Source organism: Ptychodera flava, unplaced genomic scaffold, assembly GCF_041260155.1.
Source record: "Ptychodera flava strain L36383 unplaced genomic scaffold, AS_Pfla_20210202 Scaffold_67__1_contigs__length_642179_pilon, whole genome shotgun sequence".
Classification (NCBI taxonomy): Eukaryota; Metazoa; Hemichordata; class Enteropneusta; family Ptychoderidae; genus Ptychodera; species Ptychodera flava.
This window is the reverse complement of record NW_027248389.1, coordinates 240,767-261,615: the sequence shown is the minus strand read 5'-3', so window position 1 is coordinate 261,615 and position 20,849 is coordinate 240,767. Positions and strand designations below refer to the sequence as shown.

Sequence of the window (20,849 nt, the reverse complement as noted above, 5' to 3'; positions counted from 1 at the left end):
AGTTATAGCACAAGATTAATATTTTTTTATACATGACAGTTTTGTTGGAGGGGTGTTTGATGTAATTGATAAATTTTACAAATAGTGCAGAATCATAAAGCCATTCCCTTTTCTTCTTTCAGTCAAAGTTGTTCTCTTTTGACCTTAATTATGCAATGAATTTGTAAAGTACAACTTATATATAATGATGACAAGAGAATAACTGCTTGGTTAACATTTCATCACAACTCCAGCAGCCAAATTTCCCTCAAGAGATATACCTTCCTCAGATAGCTGAACATGCAAAATATTGAAATTATTCAAAACTGTGTTGTTAAATGTATTGGTTAAGGTATGGACTATATTTGAAGGGAGATGAAAATAAGTTTTCTTATGAAATTTTCATAAACACACAACATATTACATTAAATGCTTAAAAGATTATCATCAAATGCTCAAAATAAAATTACCTAAAATGATCATTATCTAATGAAATATGTAATATTGAGTATTTCAAAAATGAAAGGCAAATGGTCATTGAAAAAAGTACTTTTTTACTTAACTTGATAATAATTCTTCTTTTGGCGGTCACCCATTCTATTACAATTTGGTCATGTACACTGATACACGCCAACGAGGGACCGGGATAAATAGAATCTCACTGCATTTCAGCCAATGGTTTCTGAGATTTTTTACACAACTAATAGAAATGAAAATACAATTCACCAAAATGCAAAATTGCGGATGTCGCTACATAAATGAACAAATTCATTTAAAGTATTAAAATAACAACCTAATATGTCTGAGATGTTCATGTCCATATTTTGATGCTGAAATATTCATTTGAGCAAATTCTCATCTTCACCATATCACACACAGACAATAAAACCATGATCCCTTGGGCAGGCCAAAAATTGTAATCATGCCCTTGCTATCATGTCTTGTTGATTTATTAAATTAACCAAACTCTGCTTTGTCCAATACTTTGCCTAAAAAGAAGTAACAAACAGAGTGTATACTTGATATTGGGGCTTAGTATAAAGCAAATATGAAACAAGTAAACTACAATCTGTATTTGCAGAAATTATGTGCAATATACCAGCAGTGGCAGGCTATATCTTTCAGCCGTGTTATACTTTATTTAGCTCATGTGAGCGACTCTCAACAAATCGCAATACCACTGAAACAAGTAGGAAGCTTCTTTTTCCCTATAATAAACATCTGGTAATATCATTTCAAATGCAGACTTCTGTCCTCTTCTTTCAGAAGTCATTATTTCACTCCTTTATCAGCCAATTCTTCTTTGACTCTCTTTAGGTAATTAGGATCTGGTAACCATAACTGCAATAGAAAATATTCTTTTAAGTCAAGGATTATTCACCTAAAGATAATCTTAAACTAAATGGCATTACTTGAATGTGGTCTGACAAAATACCCTACAACATTATCAAGAGTGCACACATGTATGATATCCTAAAATGACCTTAGTTTAACCAACTTATCACATACCAAAATTAATACCTGCATTCTTTACAGTTGCTGAACCTAGGAACAACTTATTACAACACATAACTGAAGTACATGAAGATATATAGTTCATTTAAAGAAACACAGCAAAATCTCTTGAATGGAAACCAATTGTGTAAATATTACTTGGGAAATGCAAGGTATATTGTCATGTTGCTCATGACTTACAGGAAGGGTGATGTTTTAGTAGTACACTGATATCAGTTTGTAAGCACACCCCGCTACACATGATATGGAGTCAAGCAAAGCAATTGCACAAATAAAGGGAATTAAACTAGCAGTGATAACCTGACTACAGATAAGCGCAATGTCAAAAACTAAGAAAGTTAACTAAATAAAGTACTACATCAAAACTAAGTAAACAAAAACAACTCAAAGATTGGGCGAGGGGTCTCCGCCAGTCTGCTTCCGGGGCAAAGGTTTGGGTTGCAAACTTGGGTTTGCAGACCTTTTGAAAGCCGAAAGTGAAAGTGGTTCCACCAGGCCAGTGGTGACCACCTTCTTGAGTGGGGGTGCATATAATGGACAGCCCACAGAGGGGAAGCAGACTGATGGAGCCAAGGAGGAGATGGGGTTAGTGGAGGGATAGCATGGCAGACGGTCTGAAGGCCTAGAATAAATGAACCTGGACAAGGGGCCTGAAAGAGGGCTGGTGAGGTTAAGTACCATGTGCAAGAAAGATGGGCAGCTAGATGACGCTTCCAAGACGTCTACATCAGCACTGCGTAAGTTGCTTGCGTGGCGGATTGTCTGAATGGCCTAGAATAAATGAACCTGGACAAGGGGCCTGAAACAAGGCTGGTGAGGTCAAGTGCCGTGTGCAAGAAAGATGGGCAGCTAGATAACGCATACCAAGACGTCTACGTCAGCATTGCATAAGTGGCTTCAGGACAGCTGTGTTCTGCAAGGCGGTCTAGCTCTGTGGACTTACAAACTAGATTTGTGTTATCACACAAATCTTTATTATTATTAGATTAACTTATCAAAATCTGGAATGAGCTTTAAAAGCTCTATTCCTGGTTCCAAAATAAAGGAACAACATCGCTCTTTTTTAGCTTTTTTCATGAATGTTTTTTTATATGAAAAGTATTTTGTGTGCAGTTTGACTTCTTGAAACATGCTGAAATACTGGTCAACTGTATACATTCTAAACTCTGCTTGCAGCAAGACATGATTAAACAGTCAGTTAAACATTTTACAGTCTGTCCCAAAAAATCAAGTTCAATTACAACTCTCACCATGCATTGCTGAACATACACTGTTACAGAAAGTTTGGACCTCATGTATAAGCTTTGTAATAAAATCCTATTTGGCAATGCATTTCATATTAGGGCTAAAAATTCATTTTTTCCCTTGGTAGTCCAAGTGGGCTACTGTGTTTTAAAGCTGGTAGCTCAGAGGTAAAGACTGGTAGCCCTTAGCCATTTTTCCATGTTTTTGTTTCCGTCTTTGCTACTATACTTTAAACATAGGGCCAAAGTCCCTGAAGCTACTATAGACATGGATACAAAATTAAGTATTTACTAACTGTATGAAATTATCTCACTAAGGTCATCCTAGGGACATGTAAACCAAATATTAAAGCTGTCTGACCAGCGGTTTTGAAAAAACAAGCGACTCAACAGTTGACAGAGCTCTGCTGTGTTATGTAGAGAATAACCTTTTGTGACACATGTATTGATGAAGAAGGTGGATATCTTTGATAGCTCATTTCAGGATGGCCTGACCAAAAATGGAAAAAAATTCCGTAAAAATACAGATTTGCATATTTCATCCGACTATATTAGTCTATAATAGCAAATAAACGAGAGTTAATTACATTCTAATTAAAGTAAACAAGACTTGCTTAAATCAAGATTTACGTCATAAAAAAACAGCATATCTGTCAGGTTTTAAAGAATCTTGAGCTGGTTATCTTTTAATATCAGTATTTTCATCCTATTAACCAAGCACATTTTAACTTTCAAATTAACATTGTAAGTAAGTTCTGTTGAATAAGTTGAGACTGTACGTGCTCAGAGAAAGCACACTGAAGAGACAAATGTTTGAAACTTAAGAAGTTCAAGGTCATCAAAAGCATTATAAGGAATCATGTTACACTTTCATTGCACTGTTTACACAGATTGCATAATTGCTATAAATAGCACATGAGGAATCTTACAGCCCAGCTTTACCATAAAAACCCTATCACTTTGACCACTCTTTTGATTGACCACTCTATTTTTTTCCTCAAAAAGTAATCTTATTTTATCCTTACCAAGTCAACCATAAATGGAAATTAGAACTTTCTCTATCTCTATTTATTTGACCACCCTATCATGACAAACTATTATGAGCAATTTCTTTTAGATAACATAAATGGTGGTTCAGAATATATCAAAGTTGGGATTCAGGAAAGTTGCCTTTACATGTTTTAATCCTCAATTCACTATGAACTGTCAAAAAAAGTTGAACTTTCTGATAATTCCACACTAAAATTATTTTGGCTTTGATGATTTCCAAATTAATTCAATTATTTAAAATCATATTAATTATTTTTTTCTGGGTGAATTGATAGGGTTTATACAGTACAAGAATTACATATAATGTAAGTCAACTTTGACCAAAAATGACAAAAAAATTCCTTAAAAATACACGTTTGCATATTTCATCACAATTTGAACAAATCTAAGTTGGGTTATCCCTAGGGACCTGTATACCAAATAACAAAGCTGTCTGACCAGCGGTTATGAAGAAGAAGATTTTTAACCAAAAACACCTTTTTGGCATTAATTTGCCAATTTTCAACAATATCAAAAATATTAAAAAAAACAGTTTCTCAAAATCATATTTTCATCTACACAACAAATATCAAATCAGTAAGTACTGCGGTTCTCAAGATATTTGAGTGGACGGACGCCTCACAAATGGACATACATACATACATACATACATACATACATACATACATACAGACTGACGACGGACGCCGGACGGATACCCATCCCAATAGCTTCTATAGACTATAGTCTATAGTAGCTAAAAACATATATCCCTATATACCAAAAATCAGACCTCTAGCTCTATTGGCTCGCTCAAAATTAGATATGCGCATAATTAATGAGGTACAATATGTGGCGTCATAAGGTGTCCCATCATACCATACATGAAGGCTGTAGCACTTGTGGTTACTGAGTTATGGACAAATATGTATATTTGAGGTCAAAGGTCACCGAGGTCACGTGACATTTTGTCAAAAAAATTGTATTGCTAAGTTATCCCTATATACCAAAATCAGACCTCTAGCTCTATTGGCTCGCTCAAAATTAGATATGTGCATAATTAATGAGGTACAATATGTGGCGTCATAAGCTGCCCATCATACCATACATGAAGGCTGTAGCACTTGTGGTTACTGAGTTATGGACAAATATGTATATTTGAGGTCAAAGGTCACCGAGGTCATGTGACATTTTGTCAAAAAAATTGTTTTGCTAAGTTATCCCTATATACCAAAAATCAGACCTCTAGCTCTATTGGCTCGCTCAAAATTAGATATGTGCATAATTAATGAGGTACAATATGTGGCGTCATAAGGTGTCCCATCATACCATGCATGAAGGCTGTAGCACTTGTGGTTCCTGAGTTATGGACAAATATGTATATTTGAGGTCAAAGGTCACCGAGGTCACGTGACATTTTGTCAAAAAAATTGTTTTGCTAAGTTATCCCTATATACCAAAAATCAGACCTCTATAGTCCAGTCAATCTACGAGATTTTGGCACCTAACCCACCACAAATTGCAACAGAATTTTTTTCTTCAGAATGCATTTCAGAGAGGTACCCAGAACAACATATTAAAAGTTTACTCGAATCCACTTTGGGGAAATATGTCTAATTGCATAAATCAAATATGGCTGCCAGCCATTCGACAAATAACATAATTGGTCATATATCACATGTTAAACAAGCTAGTATGTCAGTGATTTCAAAGTTTGACACTTGTTATTTGGCTCGAGGAATCATTTTGGAGTATAATGTTTTATGTAGGAACTTCATTAATTTGCATAATTCCAATATGGCGGCCACATTCTCATCTTGACAAATACATTTTCGGTCATATACCACGTATTAAAGTGCTATTTCAGTGATTTTAAAGTTAAAAGTATATTTCTTTGGCATGAACAAACGATTTCTGAGATGCAATGATTTGCATAGGCACTTTGTTAATTTGCATTAATCCAATATGGCGGCCAATATACCTACAAGAGACATTTTCTGTACAAGCTATTATCGAGATTTTAAAGTTAAAAGTATATTTCTTTGGCATGGACAAAGGATTTTGAGATGCAATGATTAGCGTAGGCACTTTGGTAATTTGCATTAAACCAATAAGGTGACTAACATACCACGTATTAAACAATCTATTTCAGCCATTTGTAAGTTTTCTTGAACATGAAGAAACACCTTTGACGGTTTATTGTTTTTAAAATTGGTTAGGTTCGCATCTTAGCTTAGCAAGCAGTCGTAAGTTGCATGATATAGAAGTTTTAGTGTATGCAAATGTATGCAAATCACCCGATTTTCTGTTTCCTTTTATTCCAATTTCAAGAGTAACAAAGAATTTAACTCTAGTCTTGCTGGGTCAAATTTTCTTAAATTTTCACATTATGTTTTTTTAATGCTATATAAAAAAATAGCTACTTTGTTTTGCAATGAAATTCTTACACTTTGAATAAGAGCCATATTTATTTTGCTAAGCATGATTTTAAGCACATTTTTAGTGTCCGTTTTTCAGCCCATGCCATTTTAGAATGAGGATAGATAATGAAAAATAAAACTGTCGTTTTTTTTCTACATATAATGTCATATACTCTTGTTTCAAGTGAAATATTACATTTCAGAAAATAGTTACAATGGCTTTCCTTGTCATCCTAGATGAGAAATATTGCTTTGAAAAAAAAGTGTGTCGGCAACGTGCAGCTCCATCTTAAGTCCTTGAACATTTTTTTTAAAAAGTGGAAAATATACTATAACTTTACTTATAATAACGGTCCATTTAAAAATAAAAGTTTATTTTAATATGTGTCTGTGATACCTGAATGTTGTTTAAAACACTCCATAAATATCTTGTATTTGGAAAAGAATGTCAAAGCGAATTTGATAGACTTACATATATCTTTCTTTCATGAATATGACTTTGTTTGTGTACCGTCTATTTACTGTCTGTTCTGTTCTGTGCTGTTTTGTGTCTATGTAGACACAACTATTGTCTTACGAATTCTGACCTAATGTCATTGGATTATGGATTGGTATGATTGCGATTATTTATATGACCTACGAACGGATTAAAATACGTATATGTTGATATGCGTTTACTATTGAGATGTAAGAAAGTCATGCATTTTAATTATTTTGTGATTTTTTTTTATAAGACAACCGTTAATGATTATTAGTCGTCTAATAATAATCTCTTTCTGAATATAACATTAGATTCATCTGTGTACGGCATTATTTCTGATTTTTATAGGTGTTTTATACTTTACAGTGTCAAAACATGCAATCTTCAATGTTGTTTACTGTTTTAAAAAAGTCATGTACAGAATATTTAGTTTTTAATGTTTGTTTACTGTTTTAAAAAAGTCATGTACAGAATATTTAGTTTTTAATTTAGCCTGAAGCCCCTTCTTATGGACGAGTGCATCTTAGGTACATCCCCTAGATGATAGGCAAGAAGTCATCACATATAACAGCAAAAATACAATAAACACAACAAAGTTAATAAAACAGCAGAAACAAAAAAGAATAATGTGACCAAATAACAAATGCCTCAATACACACAAATTACCAGAAATGAACTGTAAATGCTCACGTGTTTCATTATATATTGAAGTTATGTGTAAATTTGAACCTTTGCCACACGTTTGCAACTTCATTGAAAGTATTATGATCAACATAATGAACAATATTCACCACAGGTTAACTCTATAGGTCATTAAGTATTCAAATACGCAATTAGCTGAAATAGAAATAATTAATTTCTTTGACTGCTGTCACTGTATCACCTCTTTATATAGCAAGTGTAATTGCCTCTTGTCAAGTCCTTCAAACTAAATATTCCAAACTTTGAAAGCTCATTAGATATGCAAACTATAAATTAGCTGACATGAAAACTTAAGTGCGAAATGACTTCCAATATTGGTATAACCTGGTATAATCATCAATGTACATAGCATGTTATGCCAACTTTGATCAAATAAATCCAAGTATATATCCCTAATTAGGAAAGCTCATTAAATACACAAATTAGGAATTGGCTGAAGCAAAAATGCTTAATGCCTTTCAATAATGTTAGCCTACATAATGGTATCTTTAATGTACATAGCAAGTTTCATCAATTTTGGTCATGTAAATTCAAATATATATCCCTAATTTCAAAAATTCATTAAATATGCCAATTAGGAGCTGCATGAAGTAAAAATGCTTAATGACTTTCAATAACGTCGTATCATAGTATCTTTAATGTACATAGCAAGTGTCGTCAACTTTGGTCCAGTCAATACAGATAAATATCCCTGATTATGAAAATTCATTAAATATGCAAATAAGGAATAGGCTAAAGTTCAAATGCTTAATGATTTTCAATAATGTTTTTTCATAGTATCTTTAATGTACATGGCCAGTTTCGTCAACTTTGGTCTCGTCAATTCAGATAAATACCCCTAATTAGGAAAGTTCATAAAATATGGAAATTAGGAATTGGCTGAAGTAAAAATGCTTAATGACATTTAATAATGTTCTATCATTGTATCTTTAATGTACATAGCAAGTTTCATCAATTTTGGTTATGTAAATTCAAATATATATCCTTCATTTCAAAAGGTCATTAAATATGCAAATTACGATTTGGATGAAGTAAAAATGCTTAATGACTTTCAATAATGTTAAATCATAGTATCTTCAATATGGATACCAAGTTTCGTCAATTTTGATTGAGTAAATTCAGATATATACCCCTAATTAGGAAATTTCATTAAATATGCAAATTAGTAATTATCTTTCATGTCACCCCTTTAATAACTTTCACAGCTAATATATCTTTATGTGATCAACATTTGTAGCAAATCTCATCAAATTGTGTGCAGTCGTTCTCAATATATATCCGTTTTTCTAAAATCATTAATTATGCAAATGAGCAAAAAGTAAGCAAGCCACATCCACCAAAAACTAATCAGTTCTTGCCATTTGCAAACTGAATCTATGTACCAGATTTGATTCTGATCTGATGAGCCGGTTTTGAGATATTGAGCAGACAGACAGACAGACAGACAGACAGACAGACAGACAGACAGACAGACAGACAGACAGACATCGCTGCGACATATGCTCACGTGTGTCAAATGTGAGCAAAATACGTAGCGCTGTTGCAAACAAAGTCAGACTCTTAAATACCTGATCAACGCCCAAACTCACAAAAATTGAAAACTGCATGCTTAGCAAAGGCTTTAAATTAATTAAAACAACCATCAGCCCAACAGAATCCAATCTGTTACACAATACCAACATGTGCATCTGGAAAAATGACACTTTGAAAGTTGACACAAGATGTACTTGTTTGTCTTGTGTAATAGATGGATTATGTTTTTCGATTAATTGTAAGCCTTAAAAAAGTTTGCTAAAGCATGCAGTTTGTAGTTTTTGTTAGTTTCTGTGTTCATAAAGTTTTTTATGAATCTGACATTGTTCGTAATAGTGCTAAGTTTGAATTTGAGTGTACTATGTCATTTTTTATTTTGGTCATATCATTTTTTCGTTTTTTTAGCTTTGTTGTGTTTATTGTATTAATTTCTGTAATATGTGATGACTTCTGGCCTATCATCTAAGGGCTCTTATAAAGATGCACCCATCCATAAGAAGGGGGTTCAGTCTAAATTAAAAACTAAAGATTTTGCACACGTCTTTTTTTAACAGTAAACATTACAGATTACATGTTTTGACACTGTACAGTGTTAAATACCCATACAAATTACAAGTGTTTAAACACCCATACAAATTACAAAAATGCAATCCGACACAGATGAACCCAATGTTATATTCAGAAAGAGAATATATTATTCAGAAGACTAACAATCATTAAGAGTCGTCATATATACAAAAATCAAAATTTGAAAAACAAATGTCCAAGGACTTACAGTTCCTTCTTGATAGATTCCTAGTGCTAAAAACTATACCAAACCCTTATTCATGTTAAAAGCTATTAAGCAGTGTGGCATTAATATGGCAGCCATATTTAATTCTGCAAATCATCAAAGGGCCTTTGTAAAAACTGAACCGCAAAAATGCTCTCTCATACCCAAGAAAAATATTAAAACTTAAAATCACTGAAATAGCTTGTTTAATGCGTGGTATATGACCGACAATGTCCTTTGTAGGAATGTTGGCCACCATATTGGATTTATGCAAATTAACAAAGTGCCAATGCAAATCATTGCATCTCGAAAATCATTTGTCCATGCCAAAGAATATACTTTTAACTTAAAAAAATCACTGAAATAGCTTGTTTAATACGTGGTATATGACCGAAAATGTCTTTTGTAAGAATGTTGGCCGCCATATTGGAATTATGCAAATTAATGAAGTGCCTATATAAACATTATACCTCCAAAATGATTCCCCGAGCCAAATAACTAGTGTCAGACTTTGAAATCACTGAAATAGCTTGTTTAACATGTGATATATGACCAATTATGTTATTTTGTCGGATGGCTGGCAGCCATATTTGATTTATGCAAATTAGACATATTTCCCCAAGGTGGATTCGAGTAAACTTTTAATATGTTGTTCTGGGTACCTCTCTGAAATGCATTCTGAAGAAAAAAATTCTGTTGCAATTTGTGGTGGGTCTAACCCTATTTTGACTAGACTACTAGCTCTATTTGCTCGCTCAAAATTAGATATGTGCATAATTAATGAGGTACAATATGTGGCGTCATAAGCTGTCCCATCATACCATATATGAAGGGTGGTAGCACTTGTGGTTACTGAGTTATGGACAAATATGTATATTTGAGATCAAAGGTCATCAAGGTCACATGACATTTTGTCAAAATATCCGAGATATCTGCGTGAACGGATGGACTCACGGATGGACGAACAGACAGGCATGACCCAATCTATAAGCTCACTGGACTTCATCCGTGGGGACTAAAAATTGTGTCACTGCATCCTTTTTGCAATATGAATACGATGAGAAACTAAATTTTTATTTTTCGTGGCCTTATACATGGGAGTCTATGGAGATCTGCCTTATACATGGGAGTCTATGGACGTGTAAACTAAAAATATGCAAATTTCACCACGATTTGCCCAAATTTGGGAAAGGTCACTCCTATGCACTTCCATACCAAGTTTCAAATCAATCGGACTTGTGGTTTCAGAGCAGGAGATTTTTTGACCAAAAATGGGAGAAAATTACAAAAAAATTCATGAAAAATAGCAAGTCCAAGATACTGACCCAAGATGTGCACAATCATTTCATGTCAGCCCAAAGTACTTACATGCTAATTTTTCATGTAATCTGCTCAGTGGTTATTGAGTTTTTTCAATTTTGACTGTTTTACATTTTTTCACTTAATTTGCATATTTTGGCAATGACAACTTCATTTGAACAAAATCTCATCTACAGCCCATCATCCATGTACACACCAAATATCAAGATGAAATGTACAGCGGTTTTGGAGTTTTTGATGTTGACGGACAGACATACAGACATACAGACATACAGACATTTCCCTAACCTATAAGAATAGCTTCCATTGCCATATATACATATGGCTATGGGAGCTAAAAATTGCAGATATCATCGTGATTTCAAAAGATCACATTTAGTCCATCTATACCTGTATACCAAATTTGAAAGCTGTTAGACCAGTACTTTTGAGAAACACATTTTTGACCCAAAATGGAAAAAATTGCCCCGAAAATTCAAAATTGAAGATTTCATCATAATTTCAATAAATATCATTTAGTTCATCTACAGAAACCTGTATACAAAATTTCAAAGCTATCAGATGAGTAATTTTGGAAATACACATTTTTTGACCAAAATTGGCAAAAATTGCCCCAAAAATACTAAATTACAGATTTCGTCAGAAATTCAATATATATTACTTAGCTCATCTGTAGAAACCTGTAAACCAAATTTCAAAGCTATCAGACCAGCAAGTTTTTGAGAAACACATTTTTTGACCAAAATGTAAAAAATTGCCCAAAAGTTACAAAATCGCAGATTTCATCATAATTTCCATAAATATAATTTATTTTATCTGTAGGAAGCTGCACACCAAATTTCAGCGCTTTCAGATGAGTAGTTTTGGAAATACATATTTTTTGACCAAAAATGGCAAAAATTGCCCCAAAAATATAGAATTACAGATTTCATCAGAAATTCAATATATATTACTTAGCTCATCTGTAGAAACCTGTATACCACATTTCAAAGCTATCAGACCAGTACTTTTTGAGAAACACATTTTTTTGACCAAAATAGAAAAAATGCCCAAAAATTACAAAATTGCAGATTTCATCATAATTTCAATAAATAGTATTAAGGTGATCTGTAGAAACCTGTATACCAAATTGCAAAGCTATCAGATGAGTAGTTTTGGAAATACACACTTTTTGACCAAAAATGGCAAAAATTGCCCCAAAAATACAAAATTGCAGATTTCATCATAATTTCAATAAATATCATTTAGTTGATCTGTAGGAACCTTTATACCAAATTCCAAAGCTATCAGACCAGTACTTTTGGAAAAATACATTTTTTGACCAAAAATGGCAAAAATTTCCTTAAAAATGCAAATTTGCACATTTCTGCACAATTTGAACAAATCTGAAATAGATCATCCCTATGTACCAAATATCAAAGCTATCAGATGAGTAGTTTTGACGGAGAAGACATTTAAAGATTTTTTTACCAAAAATGACAAAAATTGCCTTTAAAAATACAAATATGCAAATTTCACCACGATTTGAAGAAATTGACAGAAGTCACCCTAAGTAAATTGCATATCAAATTTCAAAGCAATCGGACAAGCGCCAAAAACACCAAAAATGCCCAAAAATACAAATATGCAAATTTCACCACAATTTGAACAAACTTAAGTGAGGTTACCCCAAGTGAACTGCATATTAAATTTCAAAGCAATTGGACTTGTGGTTTCAGAGGAGTAGGCAATTGTTGACGGACGACGACGGAAAATCAACCTATTTGTTAAGCTCCGTGTCGCTGACACCGGAGCTAAAAATGCATTAAAGTCACGCTGGAGACACTGAATGATGATTTCAATTGTGTCAGTGACTATCCTACTTCAAGGCCATATATTTTTCAGTTTCACCAATATAGTGCCCAATTTATCTCAGGTAACACGCTACACTCATGGGCGGAACACTCCCATTGGCCAGGAATGTGAGAAAATAGTTTACCAGAAAAATTTTGAAGTTCTTGATTTTAAGTGAAGCAATGAGATTCCAGTAGACCAAGTACACAAATAGGCATTTCTGTTTCAATGCTCAGTGTGCTGTGTCAACATTGGGAGCTACATTGATTCTCACATGGCCGGGCATAGACGGTAAACTGTTTCATTTTCAAGATGATGATAAATATTTGCTTCATATAGTTTCTAATTCTGTAATTTTTTAAAAATTAATTGTTTTAACAACGACTCAGTGTTTTTCCCTCAGCATGTAAGTAGTAATGGAAAATATAAAATCTGACGGAAAATATATCAAATCTGACATATGTTTGATTGTCTGAATAAAGCAGTAACCACCTTGGCCACTGAGTGTGGACTTGGTTGTCCTGAGACGTCAACTAACTTCGGAAGTCTGTGGATGCTGAGCTACTGAGAATTTGAGCCCAGATATATATAAGGATAGCAGTTTTCCCTTACATAGTGGCAATATTTATTTGCCAAGGGAAAGCAAGCTGTTTAGAGGTCAAAATTGAAATCATTTGTTTGCATTCAGCAAAGGGGTAATTTTCAACACTTTTCCTGTTACGTATCATCATGAATTTTTACACATAATAACTTAAAAATTCAAGTATTCCATGTTTTCTTGATATCACCAGTAGGTAAAAAATAAGAGCAACTTTGTTCCTTTAATAATGTGTTTGAATGAATGGTATCATGATGTGAATTAGCTGAAAATAAGTAAATATTCAAAGTATAACCCTTACTTGAGTGCTCCACCAGTCATGAATGTCTTGTGATGGATATCATTCCAAGTTACAGTGTTCGATGCAGAGGTTGTCCTGGAGTCTCCAATTGTGAAAGTTAGTCGACGATCAAAGGCAATCTTCAAAAGCCTTAGTACTTCTCGACCTTCAACATTGTCAGGTAGATATGCAGTGCGACTTGTACCTGTGTATGGTCTCCCTGGGTTTGGATGTTCCTTCTGAGGCGAAGCAGACAATAGATAATTATGTATGTTGATGCTTTTTAGCCATGAGGCTGAGATAAAGGTTTTGCCATGCTTTGAATATTAAACTTGAATGAGGCACCCAAAGGATAAACAAGGGACCTAGCGGCCGATATAGCTCCGCTGTGTTTAGGTAGAGAATAACTATTTTGACACATGTTGCAGTGTTCTCCCTGAATAAGGTAACAGGGGCATGGCGCCCTCTTGTAAATTCCGAGCGCCCCCTTGCCAGAAATGAAAAAGATTCATTTTTTTGAAAAATAAAACAATAAAATGTATGGCGGAAAAAAAGTTGACAGTGATTTACAAGCAAGCAATGAACGTCGATCCTGCAGGCTGCAAACGTAATTCTCATCGATCGTGCAAATCTCGCGAGTTTGTGATGTCATCCCAGATCATAAGCCCATGTGCAACTCATTGATGGCAGCCATATTTGCATGGCACAGGCCGTAACGTTAGCCATGGTCCCTCCATAGGGACCAAGCATTAGGTAACCGACTTCGCTGAGTAAACATGCCTAGGAGCTTGAGGGTACCCAAGGACAGCAGAGTACTCCTAAGTTTTTATAGGAGGCTAGAATTTCGCTTGTGTATTCCTTCCCAAAGCAAAACGAACTATTTTAAGGCTCGGTCCGACGTGTACGTGTATCAGGCGAGAACATGTTATGGTGATAATTTCGACATCGATGAATAAATGTATGTCTGCCGCTATGTTTTCGTTTTTTAACAAGCGACCTAGCGACGATATAGCTCAGCTGTGTTTATATAGAGAATAACTATTTTTGACACATGTTGATGAAGAAGGTCGAAAATCTTTGATAGCTCAATGCAGTGGCCAGAAAAAAGTGGCTAAAATAGCTGCAAAAATACACAATTGAAGATTTCATCATACTTTGAATATATCACATCGGATCATCCCTAAGAACATGTCAACCAAAGCTATCTGATGAGTAGTTTTTGAGAATAAAATTTTTCTGACCAAAAATGGCAACAATTGCCCCCCCAAAAATGCAGATTTCATCATAATTTCAAAAGATCAAATTTAGTTCATCTATAGAAACCTGTATACCAAATTTCAAAGCTGTTAGACCAGTACTTTTGAGAAATATATGTTTTGACCAAAAATGGCTAAAATTGCCCAAAAATTCAAAATTGCAGATTTCATCATAATTTCAATAAATATCATTTGGTTCATCTATAGAAACCTGTATGCCAATTTCAAAGCTATCAGATGAGTACTTTTGAGAAACACATTTTTTGACCAAAAATGGCTAAAGTTGCCCCAAAATACAAAATTACAGATTTCATCAGAAATTCAATATATATTACTTAGCTCATCCGTAGGAACCTGTATACCAAATTTCAAAGCTTTCAGACCAATACTTTTTGAGAAACACATTTTTGACCAAAAATGGCAAAAATTGCCCAAAATTACAAAATTGCAGATTTCATCATAATTTCAATAAATATCATTAAGGTGATCTGTAGGAACCTGTATACAAATTGCAAAGCTATCAGATGAGTTTTGAATATACACATTTTTTGACCAAAAATGGCAAAAGTTGCCCAAAAAATACAAAATTACAGATTTCATCAGAAATTCAATATATATTACTTAGCTCATCTGTAGAAACCTGTATACCAGGTTTCAAAACTATCTGATCAGGACGTTTAGAGAAATACATTTTTTGACTAAAAATGGCAAAAATTGCCTTAAAAATGCAAAATTGCAGATTTCATCATAATTTCAACAAATATCATTTAATTCATCTGTAGGAACCTGTACACCAAATTTCGAAGCTATCAGATGAGTAGTTTTGGAAATACACATTTTTTGACCAAAAATGGCAAAAATTGACCCAAACATATAAAATTACAGATTTCATCAAAATTCAATACAATTAGTTAGTTCATCGATAGAAACCTGTATACCAAATTTCAAAGCTATCAAACCAGTATTTTTTGAGAAACACATTTTTTGACCAAAAATGCTTAAAATAGCGCCAATGGCACTTGATCACAACTGGCACATTGTGAAACTACTCATAATTAATGAGGTACAATATGTGGCGTCATGCGGTGTCCCATCATACCATATATGAAGGGTGCAGCACTTGTGGTTACTGAGGTATGGACAAATATGTATATTTCAGGTCAAATGTCACTGAGGTCATGTAACATTTTGTCAAAAAATTGAATTGCTAAAGTCATCCCTATATACCAAAAATCAGACCTAGCTCTATTGGCTCGCTCAAAATTAGATATGCACATAATTAATGAGGTACAATATGTGGCGTCATAAGGTGTCCCATCATACCATATATGAAGGGTGTAGCACTTGTGGTTACTGAGTTATGGACAAATATGTATATTTGAGGTCAAAGGTCACCGAGGTCACGGGAGATTTTGTCAAAATATTTGATATATCTGCGTGAACGGAGGGACATGACCCAATCTATAAGGCCCTGGACTTCATCCATGGGGACTAAAAACTGTGTCACTGAATCCTTTTTGCAATATGAATATGATGAGAAACTAAATTTTTATTTTACTTGGCCTTATACATGGGATTCTATAGACAGCTGACTTATACATGGTAGTCTATGGTGGTGTAAACTAAAAAGTCCTCGACGTGCATCTGTATCAGGTAGGGTACTATCCTTGTGTAAAGTTTGAAAGAAATTGAACCAGGCATGTCTGAGATATCTGCGTGAACTGACAGACGGATGCACACGGACGCAGGCACGCACACACGGACATGACCAAACCTATAAGTCCCCCCGGACGGTGTCCGTGGGGACTAATTAGACAGACCACGAAGTCAAATGAGCAACATACAGCTGAAAGACTATTTTTCACATTGCATTTTACGCCCATTTTTTGCTCACGTGTGAACACGTGAGCATATGTCGCAGCGATGTCTGTCTGTCTGTCTGTCTGTGTGTCTGTGTGTCTGTGTGTCTGTCTGTCTGTCTGTTGGTCCATTTTCTCAAAAACGGCGTGAACGTATTTCAGTCAAATTTGGTAGACATCTTCAGAATTCAAATGGCTAGAACTGAAAAGGTTTTGGTGGGCGTGGCTTGGATATTAATGAAGTTATGAAAGTTTTAATTTTTCTGTTACGCCGCGTATGACAAGTGAAAACAATCGACTGTTTGAGGGTGCTGTGAAATGTGCTTGTCCAGGTTGGCTACAGCTGGATACATTTTACCCACAAACCCTAGCGGCATAAAGCCAGTCTTACTGCACTTACTGTACTTGTACATTTCGTCTCCCCGCCATCGTCGCGTAAATCAAGTTATACCGTCGTATCATAACGAGCACATAGTTCTTCGCTTGTCTCCACAGCCTTTCTGTGCTGTGAGTACGCTTATCCGGCTTTTTGCTGTACAAATTCTGAAGCGTGATTTTGATGGACTGTCGGTGTGGTGTCGGTAAGTAATTCAAAGTAATTTGTGTGTGATGTGTTGATTCTATGTCGTGATTTGATGTATGCACCTTTGTTCGATACCACGATTTGACTTGGACGCTTTGAGTTTACGGTTGAGAAAGTGAATAGTACGGTACATGCATCAAAAGAATCGAGAAGGAGCGCGACTGTGACTCGATCGCGACTGGGAGCTGTAGTTCCGAACTTGACTTTTTCATGGCATAGATTTGTACGGTCGGCTCTTGCCCTGCGTACCCTGCTGTGTGTTTCGGGCGTTACACGGCCCCCGCCACTATCATCTACATCATCACATCTTTCATCTAGTCTAATGAGGTCTTCCAAATCCTTTGTATTCATTTAGACCCATATTTTTGAGCAACGGCTTTTGAGATTTTCTGGCGCACGTTTGTTGGCTCATTATAAAGTGAGTCTTGGGGTCGACTGTTCAGAGATGACAGCTGTAGTTGCTTCATTGTAAGAAGGCAGACAAGGCCCTCTGTCACAAACCTTAAAAAGTCTGTAGCATGATTGAAAGAATCCATTACTTTACGCTTCACTGTTCTGTGATTAAATGTTTTCTTGGCGTGCGCCAATGTCAGCTACGCTGGCTCCTCTGTAGAATTCATCCATTAGATGTGGTGGGGCCGTGTAACACCTGAAACACACAGCACGGTACGCAGAGCTAGCTAGGTCGGGTAGATTTCTGTGTACGCTGCACTGTCTCCAAAACCCACGTGGGTCCGGCCCGACAGCGTATCCCTTAGCGTACACGAGAGGTCCTGCACGAAGAATAACAACTTGACTGGTGTCAATGTTATTACTATTTCATAAAAATAGTCCACGTAAAGATTGTTTTGTGACAATCGACGAGAGTCATAGGCTGGTTAGGCTAATTTTGTCGTGGCACCTAATTTGTCGTGGCAAAGCCATAGATTAGGGTTAGGGATTTTAGATTGGGCAATAGTTTTCGTTCTCGTAGATGTCGCGGGGACATGGATATTCTAGGTACACTGGTAGCAATGATGAATAGTTACTATTATTGTTTGTGTATAGGGTCTGTTGTGGTGCTCCGAAAGGGTTTCAGGTAATATTTTCATGATATCGTCATAATAATATGTCTGATCATTTACATACTTTTTTAGTTTCCTATAATGTGGGACAAGCTACTGAATTTCGATGGTTGGTACTCAGTGGCAAAGACTGTGCTTGGAAAATGCGTTACCATCAAAAGCGAATAAGAATGTAAAATGCCCCCAAAAATCTTCCAGACCCCCCCCCCCCAGGATATCAAATGGTCCACCCATAGGTGGGAAGGCTTGTATAATGAAAAAATGACATTTATTCATCATATTCATAACTTCCAGACAAATATTGCTTGCAAGATCCTGTGAGTAGGCCACCACTGTAATTGTTGATAGATCAATAAAGCCTGTCGGCTGGTAGGAACTGATCAATTAGTGTGTGTGTGTAGTGTGGAGATTTCCTGACTTTCCATCCTGTAAATTTTGACAATTTTCTAAAGTACAGCTTGTAAAAATTACACAAGTTTAGTAATATGCAGATTAATTTTAGTGCCCTTTCTTATCCAGCTTTGAGTGTTCAATGAATCATTATGAGGACAAAATGGTAATGTGATGAAATGTCACAGGACAAAGTGATGATAAACCATGAATTCATTTATTATTCATGAAAAGTATACTCTATGAGTGAACTAATGAGGTTTAAATGGGTCCTAAAAGATAAACTTAATTGATGAGATTTACATCCGTGTGTTGCCCTTATATTTCATTAAAACAAAATGACATGTCATACACACATCAAAAACATTAAGATAGCTATTTGAAGAGATTGTTGGACATTGAAGTTGTGTGAGAAATGTTAACAGAGCTTTCGATAATGTTGTATCACTGTTCTAGTAAATGATATGGCACTTCATGGAGTCAACAAAATTTATGACAGTGGTCATTTTAATCCTTGGTGTTATGTTTTTTTTCATTTGCAGAAGTGGTCTATTGATGATTACATCACCACAGGGCATTCATTAGGACATTCCAATTAAATCCACATATTTTTTGTGTGAGTTCATTCACTTTTGCCATTCTTTGTTAGTCCATGCAGCTTTTCATTGTGTGTGCATTCAGGCATCTAGGTAGATATTTCAGACATGCCCAAACCGATTTCAATTTGTTCTTTGATACTATCAATGCCATCAGGCAGCCATTATGTTATATTTTGTGGCCATTCACAAGATATGTCTGACATACCTGGACCAATGTCATGCAAACTTGCCTTTGTAGGAATGGTGTCGTGTCATCAATGATGAACTTGTTGGTCAATAATTTCCATGAAAAAAATGGAATAAGTTCTTTACATGTTGTAAAACATCAAATTCATCTTTTTTGCCAATTTTTTTCACTGGTACAAATATGTATATTTAACAGGATGCAATGGATGTCTACTTTGAGTTTTGTTTCTTAACAGATTATACCAGGAGGCCATATACGTGGTGACATTCACTCGCCCATAGGAGGCACAGCAATAACTTGCCCACAGGAGGCGCAATAATAACTTGCCCATAGCAAGGGCGCAATAATAACTTGCCCATAGGAGGCGCAATAATCATTTGCCCATAGGAGGCGCAAACAATAACTTGCCCAAAGGGGTACAACACAATCACTTGCCTATAAGAGGCACAGACTGCCCAGTTGAGGCACAGTTGCCCATAGACGGTACAGACTGCCTGTAGAGGCGCGTTCAAGATCACAAATTGATAGTCAACAAGCATTGGTTACAACATTGCTGATAGTACTTTGAGCAAACACTGTTGTGGTTAATTTCGCATTTAGATCACAACTGATTTGACATTGATAATATTCAGTATTAACTTGCAGAAGAAAAAAAATAAGGCAGTAAAGTTTTGTCTTTGTCTTCCTCAGTGTACATTGTGAAATTATACCGTGAATATTTAACAGCACACAAGTTAGTGCTCTATCATTTACTTCCTGATAGGAAACAAGAGTATTGTTTACAGGCAGATTATTTGCAATCAAATAGAATTACTTCAGCGTACTGAATATATAAGGAAGACTGACATTTCTCTACAATTTCTGAAAATTGGCATTCATTTACTTCATAATAAACAAGAACAGTCATACCACATTCTATCATTGTCTACTTATTACTGACAACCCTTTTAACTGCTTTTTTCTGTCTAGGTCCAGCTTCCCCAATAAAGTTGGACCTAAATTTGTAGTGAAAGGGTTCAACGTCTAAACTGCACAATATTGACAAGCAATAACACATTCATAGTCTACAATCTCAACAAACACAATCATTCTTTCATCAATACTTCAACTTTTAAGGTTTCACTTTTCATAGCATCAGAAGAAATCAAGGAAGCAATAAGCAACATCAGTCAAATTATTAATTTTTCTTCGTATACAAGTGCTTG

General features: G+C 35.1%; 2 long non-coding RNA genes across 2 annotated transcripts in view; one reads left to right on the top strand and one right to left on the bottom strand.

The window, feature by feature from the left end:
- Positions 1-1,309: 1,309 nt before the first annotated feature.
- The window catches only part of LOC139128754 (uncharacterized), a 78,239-nt gene continuing 58,699 nt past the window's right edge, over positions 1,310-20,849 (bottom strand). The window contains exons 3-4 of the long non-coding RNA XR_011551394.1: positions 13,728-13,945; positions 1,310-1,320 (exon numbers count right to left, since the gene is read on the bottom strand). This is a non-coding gene — a long non-coding RNA (uncharacterized lncRNA). The remainder of the gene's footprint in view (positions 1,321-13,727; positions 13,946-20,849) is intronic.
- On the top strand, positions 17,084-20,557 carry LOC139128761 (uncharacterized). Its single transcript, XR_011551399.1, has 3 exons — positions 17,084-17,402; positions 19,401-19,474; positions 19,880-20,557. It is a non-coding gene; the product is annotated as an uncharacterized lncRNA (long non-coding RNA).